The following is an 18,922-nucleotide window of genomic DNA, read 5'->3' on the forward strand; positions in this document are numbered from 1 at the left end:
ATGGCTGACATTGGCGGCTCGCAGAGGGAGTGCTGTGGGGGCGGTACATCGGGTCGGTAGTGTATTCGGACATACGACGGCCAGGAGTAAAGTAAGTAAATAAATAAATACAACTATTTACCTTGCGCTTGCTGCATCGCCAACTCTGCGATGCAGCGAGTTGGCTTTACTCTTGGCCGTCATATGTCCGACTCCACTACCCCGCACCCTACCCCTCCCCACCCCGCCACCCCGCAGCACTCCCTCTGCGAGCCGGCACTGGTGGCGGAGCTATCTTAGAAATAACGCTGATGCGCTGGGAAGGCCTAAGTTGTATAGGTCTCCACTTTAGTTGGACAAAGGGGAGAGTCGAAGGGTAAAAGAGCTATTTATGGAGTTTGCAACTGCTGCTAGAGAGGGCAGAGAACTTGAGAGAATATATTGTGCTTAAAACTTGTGAGGAGGCCAAACCTTATTTATCCCAGGTAAAAAATGTTTGGGAACGGTCACTTTTAACCAAATTTTACTAAATGTCAGTCAGAAGTAACCTTGGTTTTTCGCTGGTACACCATAACAAGAAGTATAGTTTGGTCTGCCCCTGTGATGATACTTCTCCTCAGATGCTGTGCATTTTACTCTCTTTTGTAAATACTATGAGCCTTTTAGACAAAGATATTTATTACCCATTTTAAATAGAAAGGGCTTCAGGCAATATAGACCACCATTTTGTTTCTGTGTTTGTTGCCTGATCCTGTTGTATGCTAGTCTGTGGGGGCATTTTTAAAGAATGCGTTGTGCTGGCATAATACAAGGAATTTTTCACTCATTCATAACTTGTATACATTCAATATTAGTTCAATGTAGTTTTACTCTGTTTTGTAATGTTTTTTGATGATTTAAAAAAATATATATATATTGAGATTGACTGATAATAGCAATAATATCCAATAACTTGTTTTATATAGAGAGCTTCATAATGCACTTCTTCTGTTTTTAGGAGGTGTACAGATGTCACCTTTACCTAATATAAGGGATTCAATTTACCGAGGATGGAAGGCTGAGTCAGACTTGTCGAAATCAGATTATTCAACTCATCGAGATGTCCGGAGGGACTCCTGTTATACATTTAATGGCAGATTGCCAACTTTTCTCAGCATGTATATGTATAAACGAGCAATACTTACCAGAAAGCTTGTTATGACTTTAATGGCACAGCAGCATCTTTCATTCATCATACAGAAGTACCATATACATATAAACATATATTATGCATGGACATTGAGAAGGGGGAAGAAGCATGCTCACCTGCAGCCTTGCCAGATGTTTTTACCAGTCTTCCAGTGATCGAATGCCATATTTCTCCATGATGCCGTGGAACACATGTAGCAGTGGAGATGACCTGGTCTGCAATCATTGATTCCAGACAGTGCGGGAGGCTTGTGCACAGTGGAGCATCAAGGAAAAGGAAGCGGCGAAGCTGCTGGAGTAAGATCCTTACAACTGACCAATGGTAAGACAGTAAGACAAATAATGTTCTGAATGCTGTTTGCTATATATTTGTGTGTGTGTGAGGTGAACCCACACCTGTTTTTAACTTTGTGTGCAAGTTGTGTGTGCATGTGCAAGTGCTTGCTCCTGATAAGTCTTCATGACCAATACTGATTTGCATATGGCTGGGTCTCATCTAAGTTTACATAGCAGGGGAAAAACAATGGGTTGGAATGCTACCCAAGAAACTGCCCATGGTAAGACTACCTGCAAGCATTCCTACCATCACCTTTTGTATTTTTGATTTACCTCTCTAAGTAGCGAATGGTATGCCCAGATGTGGGTCCTGTGCTTACTGTGTTATTCGAGCCTAGCTGCACAAGAATAAAGAGGCCCAAATAAGCCGAAACCAATCTTGAAATGCTTGAAGTCCAGTTCAGAGAGAACCTAGCCTGGCAGTTTGGATAGGACTGTTCCTCTCAGGTAAGAATCAAATCTGATTTGCATATGGCTGCGTCGAATCTGAGGTGGCATGGTGGGCAAAAAAACAATGTGTTGGAAAGCTACCCCTATTATGGTGTCCACCCCATTGAAAAACAGTGGCCCAGGCATATTGTCTGTAATTCTTCCAATAAGGTCATCCAGGGCATAATGGTTCTCACCCCTCACTCCTTTAAAAATGCTATCCCTGGTTTATTGATGGCAATTGTTGAAGTCATATGGACATACATGACATGATGAAACACACCATTGATGTGCGGGTAGCTCGAGCATAATTGTGGTCATTAATGACATAATATGGGCATTCAAGGTATGATATGGTAATACATGAGAATTCAAGTTAGAATCTATCCATGTGTGGATGTAGCACACATGAGCACTAATCGATTTATTTTGAGATTTTATATAGCACTACATTTCTCCTTTTGGTTACTCAAGAGTGCCAAATATGATATGGAATAGGAGTGTTAGAGTCGGGGTGTAATATAGGTGTCGAAGGGTGACATTTCACCCTTGAGGACTGTGTGACTACAGGGGCATGCCCCCCTTCTTCTTATGTCTAGTGGTGGGTGGTAATGTCCGCTTCGCTGGTGGAGTCAGCTAAGTTTTAATAAGTAGGTAATATTGGAACATTAATGGGGAGAGGAGTTGGCCTAACTGCTAGGGCGTTTGACCTCGGACCTGGGAAACTGGGTTCGAGTCTCGGTAACGACGCTGAACATCCTGTGATTCTGGGCAAATCACTTGCAGCCCGATTCATGAAACAAAATTGCGCTCGCAAAGGGCCAGATTCTGAGAATCTTGCCCTTTGCGAGTGCAATTATTGCATTTGGGATTCATCATCCCAAATGCAAAATTCGCTATTTAAGAACTCGCAAATTTGCGAGGAATAGCATTTAAGGAATCTCTATTAGAGATTCCTTAAATGCTATTCTTGAAACATTTAAGAATTCGCAATTTTGAACCGCTATTTACCACGAGGTCAAACCTCGTGGTAAAAAGTTGCATGTTACACACCCCTGCACCCTTGAAATCGCAATCTCATTTGCGATTAGCTAATTGCTAATCGCAAATAAGGAATGACTCCCAATTCATTCCTATGGGCCTTAGGTCCATAGGAATGAATGGGGAGTTATTCCTTATTTGCAATTAGCAATTAGCTAATCGCAAATAAGGAACCTGTAGGAATCGCAAAAAATATTGCGATTCCTACATGAATCCCGTTTTGCGAGTCTGGAATAGCGATTCCTTATTAATCGCTATTTCAGACTCGCAAAACTTCACAATGATGAATCGGGCTGTTAATCTCCCCGTGCCTAGCAACAATAAATGTGTGTCCTCATGTAACGGAATTAGTGCTATGTAAAGCTCTCTGATACCCGATTCGCTTGCAGGGCAAGATCGCGCTATATAAAACTCTGCCAAAAAAATAAAAAACTGCTCTCTGAGTAGGTCTTCTTAGTGCGCCCTTAGTCCAGGACGTATCACTTGAAGCCATATACATGTTTTCAAAGATATAGTAGTTAGGTCTAGGCATGTTGAGTTGTGTGTCACAGCTCTGTGATGTGGCTAAATTTCCAGTCTAAATTGGCTGCCGGGACTCGTGATACACTGTTGCTTCTCAGGGCAGTTGCAGTTTGGCGGTGGCAACTCCGCTTCTGCTTAGACAGTAGTTGGATTTACATTTAATATTTTTGGCTGCGGCTGCTAGGGAGCTGCATCTTCGTTACCTTTTGCGGTAGCGGAGCTCCGCTTTTGTTTTCTTCTACGGTTGTCTAAGTGCTATAGTTATTTCATCTTTAGGGTCGGCTTCTTGTCCTTGTCTGGAGCCTCAAGTGTGTATTGTTTCAAGCTCTCAGCAGGTCTCCAGTCCAGGTCTTTATAATCTTTCTTGCAGTTGCAGGGCACCACTTTGTGTGGTCGCAAGTGGTCACAGCGTCTCTAAAAGGGCAAGCAGTTGTCGAAGCACCGCATGTTTACGAAGGTTTATCCCCTTTCTGTTTGTTGCAGATGCACTGTGCTGGGGAGTATTATATTATTATTGAAATACTTTGTGGTGATTGTCCTACTCATCCCGCTCACAGAATTCCGCAAAGTGACACTATGCGAGCTCCGCCCGGGCCTACCTATGTCACACTAAATGACTCCTAAATGGGGAATACAGATTGGCAAATTTAATATCAGGGCAAATATACCCTTTGTATAATCTATGTTCAATCTTGTACGTTCAACAAAATAGGCTATGATGACTGACTGACTGACTGACAAGAATAGGTAAAACTCTAACAAAGATCCCAGGGCATACAATTTAGTCCTGATGAAAGCCTGAGATGCCTATGGACCTTTTAGTAAGGGCTGAAACAAGTCGACACTAAAGAGGGTGTAGAGCCGTATATAATACAATATCACACTACATACAGTTTTTTTGCTGGACCACAAACAATTGTTAAAAGGGATACCTGGGAGTTTCAAGGCATTTTTATCCTAGAAGACCCTGGCAGGTAACCATCTCAAATGCTCCATTAGAAATTAGTAGAGCCCAGCCTGCTTTCGAGGGACCAGAATGAGACCCGATGATGAAGTATGCCACAATTAGAGTGGGTGAGGTCATTAAAATAAAAACCTAACCTTTTCTCTAACTTCCATTGCTTTCACCATGACGCATGTCTTAAGTCATAACCTTGATGTGCTAAGTATAAAGGTAGGAAGAAAGCATTCTATACTCCTCAACTTCTCTATTCATTCTCTGATTAACAAACCCCCGGGTTTTTTTTTTTAAACCTTGTTTTTATTATACTTTGACACACACATTATACATTATACATACGGTAGTTTGTTTCCTTCACAAACAATATCATTATAGTATTACAGAACAGCACCTTTCCCAAATAAAGTAATCATTGAGTTCATAGCCACAGTGTTATACATTAATTGTTCAGACATCCCCCTATATTCCTACATAACAATTACGATTTAAGACGAAAACGCAGGCATTATCACATTACCCTATCCCGTCCCTCCATTTAGCTAGGAGTTCCCATATTCTTGCACCCCGAGCTCTTCCAACCCTTCCCTTCCTAGCATATATAGGTTTTTCCAAATTATAAGCAGCTATTAAGTTTGCCAACCAAATTTGCAGTTGCGGGGGCGTCGTATCTAGCCAGGCCCTTGCTAGGGTTAATCTGAAGACTGCCATTGCCAAGAACATGAAATCAGACTGAGCGACTTTGTTTCCTTCTGTTCCAATGCCCAACAGAATCCAACTAGGAGTTAAAAGTATCTGAATCCCCAATGATTTATCCAAGAATTTCTCAATACCTTTAATTAGAGTATGTAATTGGGGACAAGTAGCGAACATATGTTGAATATCCGCCTCAGGGAAATTACATCTTGGACAAGTTGTCCCTTCTGATCCCCCCCATTTGGCAATCCTAGCTGGCGTATGATAGAGTGAGTATAAGGTCTTATAGTGCTGGGATTGAAGGGGGGCTGAACACAGAATAGTGCGACCCAGGTCCAATGAATCTTGAAAGGCTTCAGGTTCTATCCCTACTTTCTCCACCCACTTATTCCTATATTTATCTATATCATCTGATTTACCCTTTACTAAAAACGCATAAGCTGATCTAATCGTGGTCTCGCCTCCAGTAGTTATATTTTCCATGAACTCATTACTGTTGTATCCAACTGGACCCCTTGTTTACTACTCTGGAAACTCCTGACCTGTAAGTACTTAAAGAAATCTCTTCTATCTATGTTGTATCTTCTTACTAAATTATCGAACTGTGCTACTCCCTCTGGATACCTTAGATCACCAATCTGCCTAATACCTTTATCCTCCCAAGCAGACATTACTGAATCTGAAAATATTTATGGAGGAAAGGATTTATTGTTGTAAAATTTGACATATCTGTTATATCTACCCAAGCCAGCCTTTTTCAAGAAGGTGTTCCAAATTTTAAGGGCTGCACCAATAGTTTTGGCTGATTTCCTTCTAAAATATCCTAAAGCAACATGGTGCAAAAAACAATTTTCTACCTCTGGCCCTAGTACTGCTGCGTATACTTCTGTGGACATAGTTGTTATTTTCTGTAGAATACCACCACCACCTATCAAACCCTGCATATATTGAAGAGCAGTCGCCATGTAGTACAACCTAAAATCTGGCGCACCCCAACCACCTCTTTCTCTTGGCAGAGACATGAATCTATATGCCCTCCGAGTTTTCCCGTGTCTCCATATAAACCTATTTAATATGCCTTCCAATGTATTAAACCATTTAGATTTAAAAAAAAGAGGTATCGATCTAAATAAATACAAGAATTTAGGTAGTATGACCATTTTCACTACATTAGTACACCCAACCAGAGAGAGATGCAGATTGTTCATCCTCTCTAAATCCTTTTTTACCTTGGTCAGTAGCGGAGCCATGTTGATCTCTACCAAATTATCCAGGTTCGCTGTTATTACAATTCCCAGATATGTTGCAGATCCGACCACCCTAGTGTCAACACATCTTGTAAACTGGTTTGTGACTATTTGCGTCTTAGACTTGTTGAAGCTATATCCTGACAAATGCCCAAACCTATGAGCCTCTATTTCGACGCACCTAATAGCTGCGTCTGGGGTTAGAATAGCCACATCGTCAGCATAAGCTAAAGATTTAATTGTACAGCCGTTCGATATCATTGGTGGAATCCCCACATTTCTTTCCAATTTACGTAATAGTGGCTCAAGATAAAGTGCAAAAAGGAGCGGGGAAGATGGGCACCCTTGCCTCGTGCCCCTTAAAATGTTAACTGCCTCTGAATGCCCCCTATTTACTCTAATCTCCGCAGATGGATCTTTATACAGAGCTTGTAGCCATTGTGAATCCTTTACCTATTCCACTCCACTTCATTACTGCCCATAGGAATTCCCAGGCGACCCTATCAAATGCCTTCTCGGCATCCAGAAGGAGTGCCGCGATAGGATCGCCCGAGGCCCCTGCAGCATCAAACTTAGTAATTACTGTCCTAACGTGCTGAGTTGTGCTCTTACCGGGTATAAAACCATGTTGTGAAGGGCTTACCAATTTTTCAATACACCCTCCGAGCCTTTTTGCCAGCATTTTTTAATACACCTTAACGTCTGAATCCATCAGAGTAATAGGTCTATAAGAGCCAGGGAGAGTTGGCGGCTTCCCTTTTTTTGCGATAACGACGATATCCGCTGTATGTTGTGTACGTAACATAATATTGAAAATATCGATCATCAACTCATTCTGGAAGACTTTATAAAATTCGACAGGGATTTGGTCTGGCCCCGCTGCCTTCCCTGAGGGGAGACTACCCAAGGCCACAAGAAGCTCATCCAATCCTAGTGGAACATCTAATATTCCTTCTCCTCAAGAGACAATGAGGGGGAAGAAATATCGCTAAGATAACCATCAATCTCATCCAGGCACCTTATATCCCCAAGAGCATATAATTCAACATAAAAGTTTCTAAACACTTCTCTTATCAGATCTGGATCTGTGACTAAGACTCCCTGTGAATCCAGAATCTCCCTAATATCGGCTGCAGCAGTACGTTGCCTAGTTCGGACAGCTAAAATATGTCCAACTCTCTCACTCAATTCGTACGCGTCCTGTTTTTTCACCAAATAGTTCTCTGCTGCTTTCCTACTAAAACCTTCAGTAGCCTCTCCTTTAAGGGCTATAATTTTAAGCAAAAAGGGCTCTAGTGGAATATTCTGTCTTATAGCTGTAGCAAGATTTTCTTCTTCTAACATCAATCTATGGTGGGTTCTTTCTATTTTAATTCTTTCCCTTTTTTGTCTCGCAAGCACATAACTCATCGTTTCCCCTCTGACACCAGCCTTAAAACAATCCCAGACTACCCCTGGGGATGCAGAGTCTCTATTGATGTCCCAAAAATATTTTATCCAGGCTTCCATGTGTTTCTGATCAGCACCATCCTTTAATAAAATACGTTCAAAAGTCCACTGGGAGTTCCTGCTCTGAGCCATGGGTAGATTAAATGTTAAGACAATGGGGCTATGATCTGAGATAATCCTAGGATTTTTCCACTTGGACACCAGGGATTAAGAATTTAGAGATTAAGAAATAGTCCAAACTGACCAGAATTCTATGGGGGGCAGAAAAAAATGTGCTCCCATCTATAAATGGATGTTGCATCACCCATGGGTCAACTAAGGAGTTGTGCTGAGCCATATTAGCTAACGCACTGTATGTCTTTTTCTTTCTCCCTGCATAACCCCCACCCGGTTTTGTGAACATGCTTTCTGGGTCATGGATATTAAAATCCCCACAGCATACAATGGGCTCTGGCCACAGGGCAAGTTCTGTATCCATAAATTGCCAGACATCGGTATCATCATCAGTGGAGCCATAAATTGTAACCAGAGTAAATACTACTTCCACTATGACCCGCCTACCCCATTGATCCTCCTTTTTCCTACGAACCACCACATCTCTGTTCCTCCCAAGAATTGCCACCCCTCTGGTCCTGGTTCCTTGTTTTGAAGCAGCTAATAGTGCAAACCCCAACTGTCCCAGTAGATATACTTGTGATGCTTCTATATGGGTCTCCTGTAGACATACCAGGTCTAAATGAAGAGCTCTCAGTAAGCCTGACACTTTGAGTCTCTTATTGGAGTCATTGAGACCACATACATTAATTGAGGCAATCTTACAGGTCATTAAAAAAAATCATCAAGTCTCTGCCGATAAACTGTCCTACTATGGAAGAAAAATCAACAAATCTATGAAAACAACATCTTACAAACTTTATCTGGTGAGTGTGCTGCCTATGCTGAATCTGACACCCAAACCTAGGGGCCTATTAGGATGGCGGACGGACCTGCGTCCGTCCGCCATCCCAGAGGTGGAGGGACCGTCCGGAGGGGCAGCGGCGGTCCCTCCGTGCGAATTAGGATGTGACCGCCACCCTGGCGGTCACATCCTGTATGTTTAACATTGCGGCGGGTGCTGCTTCAAGCAGCACCCGCCGCAATGTTAAAAATGCATGTTTAGCCTTTACATGAACAAAGCGGCAGGCACCGCGCGGTGCCTGCCGCTTTGTTCATGTAAAGGCAGGGGGGTACCATAGGTACCCCCCATGTGCACCCCCCACTCCCTGACACCCTGGGGGCACGCAACGGGCCCCCAAACTGAAAAGACCACATGCTTTTCCACGGCGGAAAAGCCGCCGTGGAAAAGCATGTTTACGCATGCATCCTAATATGGCTGGCGGTGTCTGATAGACACCGCCACCATATTAGAGCTTTTCCGCCGCGGGAACGCGGCGGAAAAGCTGCTGACGGACTTCCCGACCCCCCTGCCATCCTAATCTGGCGGGGGTCTTGTGAATCACCTCAGCGGTGAATCCGCATCCTCGGGGCCGGCGGTGGCGTCCGCCGGCCCCGAGGATGCGGATTCACCGCAATCATAATCAGGCCCAAAATGTGTGTTATCGCACCGAAAAAAACAGTAATTCTAACCATTATTAAAAACCCCAGTCCCCTCCCTTGGCCTCCCTCCCCTGCTGCCCCCCCCACTACAGGCAAATAGGTCATATATGACATATGCGTGACCGTTTTTGGATTGCGTCAGTCGCACCCCTCCCCCAACCCCACTCTCCTGCAGATAACCCCCCCTGTGAAAAACACCCCACATATCCCTAAGTACTTATTAGAACTTAGTGTGCCTACTTAGCTACTCCACCATCCTTCAATTCTACACATTTTATTCCTTATGCGTCTTATTTTTTCAACTCTTCCAGATACTGTTGAGCTTTAATTTCTGATAGGAACATTTTAGCTCTGCCATTTGTGACAACTTTCAACTTGGCGGGAAACAGCAAATATGCTTCCGAGCCCAGAGCCTGAAATTGCGAGATCATTTGCCTCAGCCTCCATCTTCTTTTGACCGTCACATGACAAAAATCCGGCCTGGCAAAGAATGTAGTACCCTCAAATGTTCTCTTATTATCAGGTCTCGCTTTTTCGATAATTTCTTGCCGTAGCAAAAAGTTCCCTACGTATACTAGAATAGCTCTTGGGAAGGGTGGCTGGCTTCCACCTTCTGCGCCGTGCGTTTTCTTCTGAGTGAAAGGAAACCTATGGGCCCTCTGTATCTCTTTGTCCCACTGCCACTGGGACTCCGGAAAAGCACCTTGAAGTAGATTAATCACATAGCGCCTGGTATCCTGCCCTTCCAGCCCCTCTGCCACACCCAGGAGTCTAATGTTGTTACGCCTTTGTCTATTTTCAAAATCCTCCATTTTCCACTTCTGACATCTTTTCCTGTGTAGATTTAAAGGATTGCCAATTCCCAAGATCATCTTCGAGCTTGCCCGTTCGCTCCTCCACCTCTGTTACTCTGCCGACAAGATAATCATATAGTTTATTCGTCTTCTTCAGGGTCAGTTGAATTCTTTTAGAATCCTGCCTTGCTTTCCGGCTCACTGACCTAGCCTCGGTTTGCATTTGCTTTAGCATATTAAATAGGAGTTCGAACGGAGCATTGTGCTTTAACGAACCAGCTGGCTCCTCTTCCTGGTAAGTTTGGGAGGTTGCTGAGTAATCCCACAAAAGCCGCTTCTCCGTACCCCCTGGAGAAGCTGTCAGCCGTCGACTCTGATTTATTTGTCGTTTTTTTTTTGGGTAGTATCATTGCCTATGTCGGTCCCCGAGGAACTATAGTTAGACAGCAAATCCCCATCTGTTTCATCCTCCTCTTCTGAGGTCCCCTCAGTAGGCTGAGCTGAATCAGAATCCTCATTTAAAGAAAAAAAATGCTCCCCCTCCACTGAGCCCATATTGCCCTTTTTTTTTAGTGGTTCGTGCATTTCAGGACACCCAGCAGAATACAGCTCCTTGTTGAGAAGACTCACTGAGCTCCCCCATGTGGCCTTAGCATTCTTTGTGGCACGCAGCTCTTCCTCTACTGACATAAATGCGCTCATCATGTCAGCACTCCCAGTCTTACCTTTAAGTGCACTCTCTGCTGTCTCCAGCATTGCTTCTCTCGAAGGTGCATCTGCATCTTTCTGTTGCTGCCTTACTGCCTCCTGGGGTCCAGAAATCGCTATTCCATGGATAGTGGAGCTCGAGCTCAATCTAGGCGGTTGCCTAGCAACAGTTAGGGAAGCGTTCTGTGCGTCCACAGCGTCCTCGAGGAGGCCTCCGCCATCGCTGCTGCCTCCAGGGCTAGGTCTGCTTGGAGCTCCGTTGTTTTGCCCAGCTGATCGCGCAGAAGTAAAATCCTCCGATAAAGTAGGCTGCCTGAACGAGTTTTCTTTCGCTTTGCTCCATTCTGCCTTTTCGAGGATCTTTCCGGGCGGCGCAGAATGTGTCTCAGCCGGGCTGCTCATGTCAGCGCCGGATACCGCACTGGGCTTTCCCCGTGAGTCTGATTTCTTTTTCCCTTGAAGTTGTTGCGAGGCTACTGTCTTCCTTATCGCTCCAGGATTCTTTGCAGGGAGTGTATCCTGTTCCGTAGAGACGTTTTTCCCCCCTGTGTCTGCTTGTTCCTTTAATTTCTCCTTTTCCTTAATTTTATCGGCTTTTGCAGAGCGTGGGGGCATTTTAACCGGCTGTTGCTGTGGTCTTTTGAGTCCGAGAGAGCTCATAATACCACAAAGCCTTTCCTTTATACCAAGCAGCTCCGCTGATAGATATGTCTTGAAACTACACCAACAGAAGGTGTAGAGCGTATTTACCGCCAGCATTCAGGGATCTTGAGGGGTCATTTCACCGGGCATAAGACAATCGTTTTTGTGGTGAAGGGAGAGAGGTCAGGATGCTACTTCTCAGGACAATCCGTCCGCGGCCATCTTGCCAACAAACTCCAGGTTTTATTCTGATTTGTAAATTGAAAAGTTAGAGTCTAACAAGTGACAGGAAGGTCTTTTTCTGATATTCAGCACTTTAGGTGTGGAGTATAGTTTCATATGCAAAGGCGCGTGGGTTTGGTTCCACCCTGCAGCATGACTTCAGGAAATTCCACACCCTGGGTACCCCAACTCCCAGAGATCAGCCTACATGTTGTTTCCAGGTAACGACTTGTTTGTTAGAATACCATCCCTTTGGAGAACCCAGGCTTCATATGTACAGGGCTATTCACTAAGATAACGTACACCTGTGAGTAAGTTACATGTTCAAATTTACTCTCACACTTTTGTGCAACTATACTACTTTTTGCTATCCACCATTTACAAGTGTAGTTACTGAAGATTCTAGACTGACATGTCTAGCAGCATGATGCAGGACATTTCAGATGCCAAGGTAAGATTTATATTTACTTTTGGCATTTATAACAGACGATAAATGCTTTATGAATAGAATGTGGCCCGCTCCCCTCTGCAATACGAATTTCATTCTGTACCTATTACTGCAAAATGAAATTTGTACTGCAAAGGTGATCGGGGCACATTATATTTATAAAGCATTTACCATCTGTTATAAGCATATTTAAGTTTTACACACTCCACTACTTTCGGAATTTGCCAGCCACCTCTGATGCCAGTTAGATTCCAGGGCTTGTGCCTTTGGGGCTGAGAACCACTGATCCAAAGTTCTCCATAGGAGCTGCTGGGTGTCTCCCAGGACTCTGTGATATTAATCTGCTCCTTCCTTTCGTATAAGATTTTTTCGCTTCACACATAGATCAAATCCAAGCAGCAGACACACGATCATTTATGATAGTTTGTCTGTCGTTCCCCTGCTTTTTATTCATGTTGTGTGTACTTGTGCAGGCATCCAGTGCCCAATCCACAGCATGTTCCAACCTGCTTCAGTCCTATGCTTCTGTCTTGCTTCCCTTCAAACTTCAGGTACTCCCTTGTTTGTATTCCTTTCAGAGACCACGCCCAAGCCCAGTATCTAATCTGGTCCCAGTCTCACCCAGCTAGTCCTCTGACACGCCACCCTGCTAGTTCCGTGCTAGACCCCTGACGCTGGAACGGAATATAGAACACCATAGTAAATACTTTTAAAGTATATTTACTTATTCATTAGGTTTTTTATTTAAAAATAAATTTAACTATTTTTTTACAAAAACTTTATTTATTTAAATACATTTTACACATACCTTTTTGTAATTTGTAAAGCATAATAAATAAACATTTTAATTTAGGTGGGATTTTTCATAAATCCTCAACAACATAATGTTAATTTAACTGAATATATTATACATTAAATAAGTATTTACTTAAGTTAATAGTGCTGTAGCATTTTTTATTTTGCTTTGCATAATAAATATTATAGAATATATAAATATATTGGAAACATATAATATATATATATATATATTAATTTATAATATTTAACATAAAAATGTGTGTGCCATTTTCTTAAAGGTTAATAAACTCCATAAAGTGTCCCTATTCTTGACTAAAGAGATATCTTCACCCAGGTGGCAGAGATCTTTCTATGGTAAAGTATAGGAAAGGTAAGTAGTTTTATTGAAACTTTAAACATTTAGTAAAGATATAGTTATTTTAAATGTTAATGAAAATTAATTATATATATTAATTTTAAATGCAGGACTAAATAAAAAATTGCTACACTATTAACCTAATTTGGAACTAAAATGTCATTATTTGAAAATACTAATTTAGAATTATTTTTCTGAAGTTTAAATTTAAAAAAACATCTAAAGTAAAACATATTTTTATTATGTATTATTAATGATTGAAAGTGATTTACAGAATTAATTATTAAAAGTAATGCAATTATATTTTAATTTAAATTCATGTTACATTCTTTTTTTTACAATTACAAAGTTATTGAAATATTTCAAAATAAAATATTAAATATGTTTTATTTTTAGATGTAAAAGAAAAAATGTAAAGTATTTATATTTGTAACTATTTTAAATATTGTAATCCTTATCGCCATTATTTGTTACAGGAAAGTGCTGCAGTACTAACGGTTTGCCATGTGATGCTGGACTTACTCCAGCTGTGAGATGGGGTACATTTCCTACTGTTGTGCGTCCTTTTGGGTTGTGGTAACTTTAGAAGTGCAGTTTGTGAACAGGAATGGGCTTACTATTTTGTGGGTAGGAGCAGGTCCCTCCCTAAAACACTCTCTAACCCACCCTAAACCCCTAGGTACTCCACTTGCACTGGGCTTTCTTTGTCATCTGGACTCTGGCTGCATTATGCTGCAGGTGGGTGTAGTCTATTGGATTGGGAAGTTGGTCACCGTGGATCTACCTGTGATAATCATTACCTTCTTTCCCATTTCTGTTGTAGAATTGACCTGTTCCTTGGCTACAAATCTGCTAGCATTACTGTGTGCCCTACTTCATCCTCACTTCACTTTTCACGCCATATATCACCCGAGTGTCCTAGTTCCATGTTGTAGAGTGTGTCATGATACGTAGGTGGGGATCAGTTCTTAGTTTGTAAAAGAATGAGTGCTGGTGCTAAAACTTCTGCTCCAGTGGTTGGTGCACGGAATACCAAGGCTGCGTAGTGTTGAATTCACCTCAGGTCTCTTTAAAACTGCTGCCCCTTTATTTCACTCATGATGGTCCCTGCTTTTTGCTACTGCATACGTTTTTCCATTTGTGTTTTTTCGCTCTGATGATAATGGTCAATACCTAATGAGAAGCAATAAGTGCAGATCCCCACAAATAAGTGCTGGTGAGCCCCACCGGCAACCACCAGCTCAAATTAAGCTCTAGCTGGGGGATTGTGGCTTTTTTAATCCTTGATTCATAAGTGTTTTTCAGCATTATGGGAAGGTAAGCTACATTTGACAAAAACAGACTTACACTTATAACATTGTTGGGATATAGGGTTTCCTCTTAATGATGATGATGACAATGTTCAATATTTAGGCACATTTACAAAAAATTAAAAGATAACATTGCAGTAAAAAATTAGATTTCTTTTTTTCAAAATGACAAGATTCATCATGGGAAAATTACATTTATTTTTTTCATAATCAAAAGTGTGTATGTCATGGCAAAATGTTCTCACTTTCCAAACTGATAAACTGATGTTCTGAAGTTAAGGCTAAGTATAGGTATGTGTCCGATGCCACAAATTAAATACAAGTCTCAGAGACTGGGAGGGAATGGTTTTGGAATTGTGGGCTTGGTATATAAAACTGTGAAACACGAATCCTCCGACTTTCCCCTCATTAGGGGACCGAGACAGGGTTGTCCCTTGTCCCCGCTCCTTTTTGCCTCCTGCTTGCGGCTTGGGTTCGATGGGACCGGTGGATTTGTTGCTTGCGCTGGACACTGGATTGGGAGGACAAAATTTCATTGTATGCTGATGATATCTTGCTTTATCTTACTAATTCAAGGGGATCCCTGATGTATTTCTGGGATATACTTGCTATTTTTGGGAGATACTCAGGCTTCGCAATCAATTGGTCAAAATTGGTTCTTTTCATTCTCAGAGGAGACCCGCTGGTGGTTCCGCATCCTTGCCCGATACAAATTGAACAGGTAGGGTTTAAGTACCTCGGCATTTATGTTACACTTGATCCCAAACTACGATTTGCTAACAATCTGGGCCCCCCTCTGACTCGAATTATGGGCGATGTGGCACGTTGGAAGGCACTTCCACTCTCCCTTTTGGGTAGAGCAGTGCTTTTTAAGATGATGGCCCTTCCCCGGTTTTTGTACGCACTTCAAAATGCGATGGACCCGATCCCGGCTTCATACTTCAAAGACATAGAGACCTTACAGAGGCAGTTACTGTGGGTCGGCAAGCCCCGTATTGCGTTTTCTAAATTAACTCTTCCTTGGTACAATGGGGGGATAGGATTACCGGATCTGCGAAAATATTACTGGGCTTCTCAGTTAGCCGCAGGGAATCACGCTATTTATGGTTCCCCCGGAGACCCGGGATACGCCATGGACCACTGGCAGGTGCCAGGGGGTGACTTTACTAGAGCGCTCTATGCTAGGCCTGGTCACTTCCCCTTAGCGGGGCCCACGCGCAGGCCGTTCAGGTGTGGCATGCGGCTAATAGGCATCTTAAGTGGGAGGGGAAGCTCACACTTGCCACCCCGTTGTGGAGTTCGGAGAAACTGGGAAGTCTTTGAAAGACTAAAGGTTTTGATAAATGGGACCTCATCAGGATCACACTGATTAAGGATATCTGGGGAGGGGGCACGGTCCACACATTCCACTCCCTTTAGCAACAATATCACCTTCATGACCTTGAACACTATCGCTATCTTCAAATTAGCCATGCATTGCTCACTCATATCCTCAAAGACACGCTACTTCCTGACGCTTCCCTTGAAGACCGGGTGTTAGACGGTCAACTCCCTGAAAAGACTATCTCTTTAATATACAGAAAACTTATAAATAATATGGAGTACTCGTTGGTACTTATAAAATCGCACTGGAATGACGATGGGCTGGAGCTTGATGATGAGGACTGGCGAGAGGTGGTTTCCTCTCCGCGGGTGGTAGCGATACAGATGCGGCTCAGGCTGGAGCAATTGAAGATTTTGCACATGTTGTATGTCTCGGGCCGGTTCTGATCTGGATGGGTCGCTAGGAGGATGGAGAATGCAGGAGGGGATGTGGGGAACTTGGAACATTCATACATATTTTATGGCACTGTACGGTGGTGCAAACGTATTGGGGGAAGATCCACGATAAGCTACGGAGGCCCGTAGGTGTATGCTGAATGTTTGGGAGCCCACAGACCTGAATGCACATAGGAAGCAGTGGGTGACATTGGCATGCATGATAGCGAAGCGCAAAATTGCTCAGTTGTGGGGAGCAAACCAGGCGCCCCCGGATAGAGAACTGGGTGGAAGACTTAGATTGGTGTATGTTTAGGGAACGCTCAGTGTATGTGGCTAGGGGGTGTCCCAAGAAGTGGGGAAGGTGTGGGAGGCATGGAACCATTACCATGGGGATGTTTGCGAGCCCCCGGTACGCCCAGAAGAGGTAGAGGTGCGCGAGTCCCCTTGATCCATCTTTTCTATTCCGTATTATTTCCTTTTGATGTCTGGAATCAACTGATGTAACTTTGCTACAGTTCAAATGTCACCTGATGTTTTCTTTTTGTTTTTTGCTTGTTTTTCTCTTCAATAAAAAGATTAAAAAAAAAAAACTGTGAAACACCAGCAGGACTGACTTTAGGCTTATGATGGTTAGTTGTGAAGATCAAGTTCGGATCAACTGATCATTCAATAAATGAACTACATTAAACATTTGCTGTCTGAAATACACTCTCAACATTACTCTCACTATAGGTAAGTAAATATATTGTTCTGAGAATTTTAAAGATACATTGTACCGGTTGAGAAATTGATGGAATATTGTGTTTTTTTTTATCCTTGAAAAATTTAGAACAGGATGAAACCAGTTAGTTGTTTGTCTCACTGTGTGATTTTCTCTCCAATACAAGAAAAGAAGTGCTAGCAAAGAACCAAAATATATCAAAACGATATGCTAAAAGATGTATTACATTCAATGAAAAGACTTTCCATGATGAAACTCTCTGCCGCTCAACTTTGAATGGTGTGCAGCTTCAACAAGCATACCAGACTTTCTGGTCCCCATCCAATACTGATTGGCACATGCACATGGAAAACTGTGGTTACAGAAGGCATATGTAGTGTGCACAATCTTGTATTACCTACTGTAGCTTGTATTTTATGTAGCAAATGTATGGCAGAAACTCTTGGATTTAGGGTGACACTTGTTTGGTTTACGTTGCAAACTACAGGAACCTCCAGCAACCCTTAGAAAGTAGGTCTGACAGCTCTGTAGCCACACATTGTGCACTTCCAGTAATATGCTGGATGACATGTAACCTGTGCCCACCTCAGCCCTTTTGCCCAGGGGGAACGTTTTGGAATGCCAGACGAATCGTGTTATTCTTGTGCTAACGAAATTATGAGATTAGGTGGTCCATGGAAGCAAGCTCGGTGGATAGTAGGTAAGGATCGATCAGGAATCCCTTAGGTCTGTCAGTGAAAAGAGACATTTGGAGTGAAGTGGCAAAACCAATTGAGATGGAGGTTTAGTAGCACTTGAAAAACTAGCTGTGTGAAGGAACACTTTCAGTTTAAAGATAGGGAAGGATGTAGGAAATTGTACATTGACCAATTGGATGTTGCATTACGGCAAATAGCAGAATAAATATTATTAGAGCTCACAGTCTAAGGCAAAGTACGGGTAGAATGAAACACTCAGAAAGAAATATTGAGAAAGTAGTTCTCAAGAACAATAGGTATGCTGACGCAGTGTTCGGCAAGTTTGGCTATCAACCCTTGGCATCACCAGAAAAGGAAGTGGCCAAATGTGCTTATGTAATGACCTTAGGGACTTTAATAAGGTGATATTGGTGTTACCAACTTAAATACCTAAATGAAATGTTGACTACAAAAAAGGATCCACACATTTCTGGCATGTTGGGTTTATCTAGTGCATGGCACCAAATGAGCATAGAGGTGGAGTCCAAAAAAACAAAAAAAGAAGGCCTCAGTAGAAAAAGAAAGTCAAGAGGATAAATAACAGTTCATTCAGGTTATGTCATGGACAGTGAATGTGTGACCTCAGGAGAATGGATTTAGGGTCAAAATTTGCCTTTTTGGAACGTGACATCGGGAGTTTCCTTTGAAGATCATATTATAATGGCCAGGTTCACCTTAGTAAAACTGAAAGGTGTACAAAACAACTTGATTTGTCTAGGGAATGAGGGACATGGAGCAGCAAGTCTCACTAAAGCAAGATGATGGCTGCTTGTAAAATGAAAAGAAGAACTCTTATAATGTGGACTGAAATTGAACTAAAAAGTAATGGCAGTGCTTAAATAGGAATTATAGAAGTGCAGGTACTCAATCTTTAGAGTACCTGTTATCTTCTACGAAGTGTCGGTACTCTCCCATTAAATGTATTCCAGAAGTGCAGGTACTCTCCCTTTGAAATTAAAGAAGGGCAGGTACTCAGTACCGGAGA

This window comes from Lissotriton vulgaris, chromosome 12, assembly GCF_964263255.1.
Source record: "Lissotriton vulgaris chromosome 12, aLisVul1.2, whole genome shotgun sequence".
Taxonomy (NCBI): domain Eukaryota; kingdom Metazoa; phylum Chordata; class Amphibia; order Caudata; family Salamandridae; genus Lissotriton; species Lissotriton vulgaris.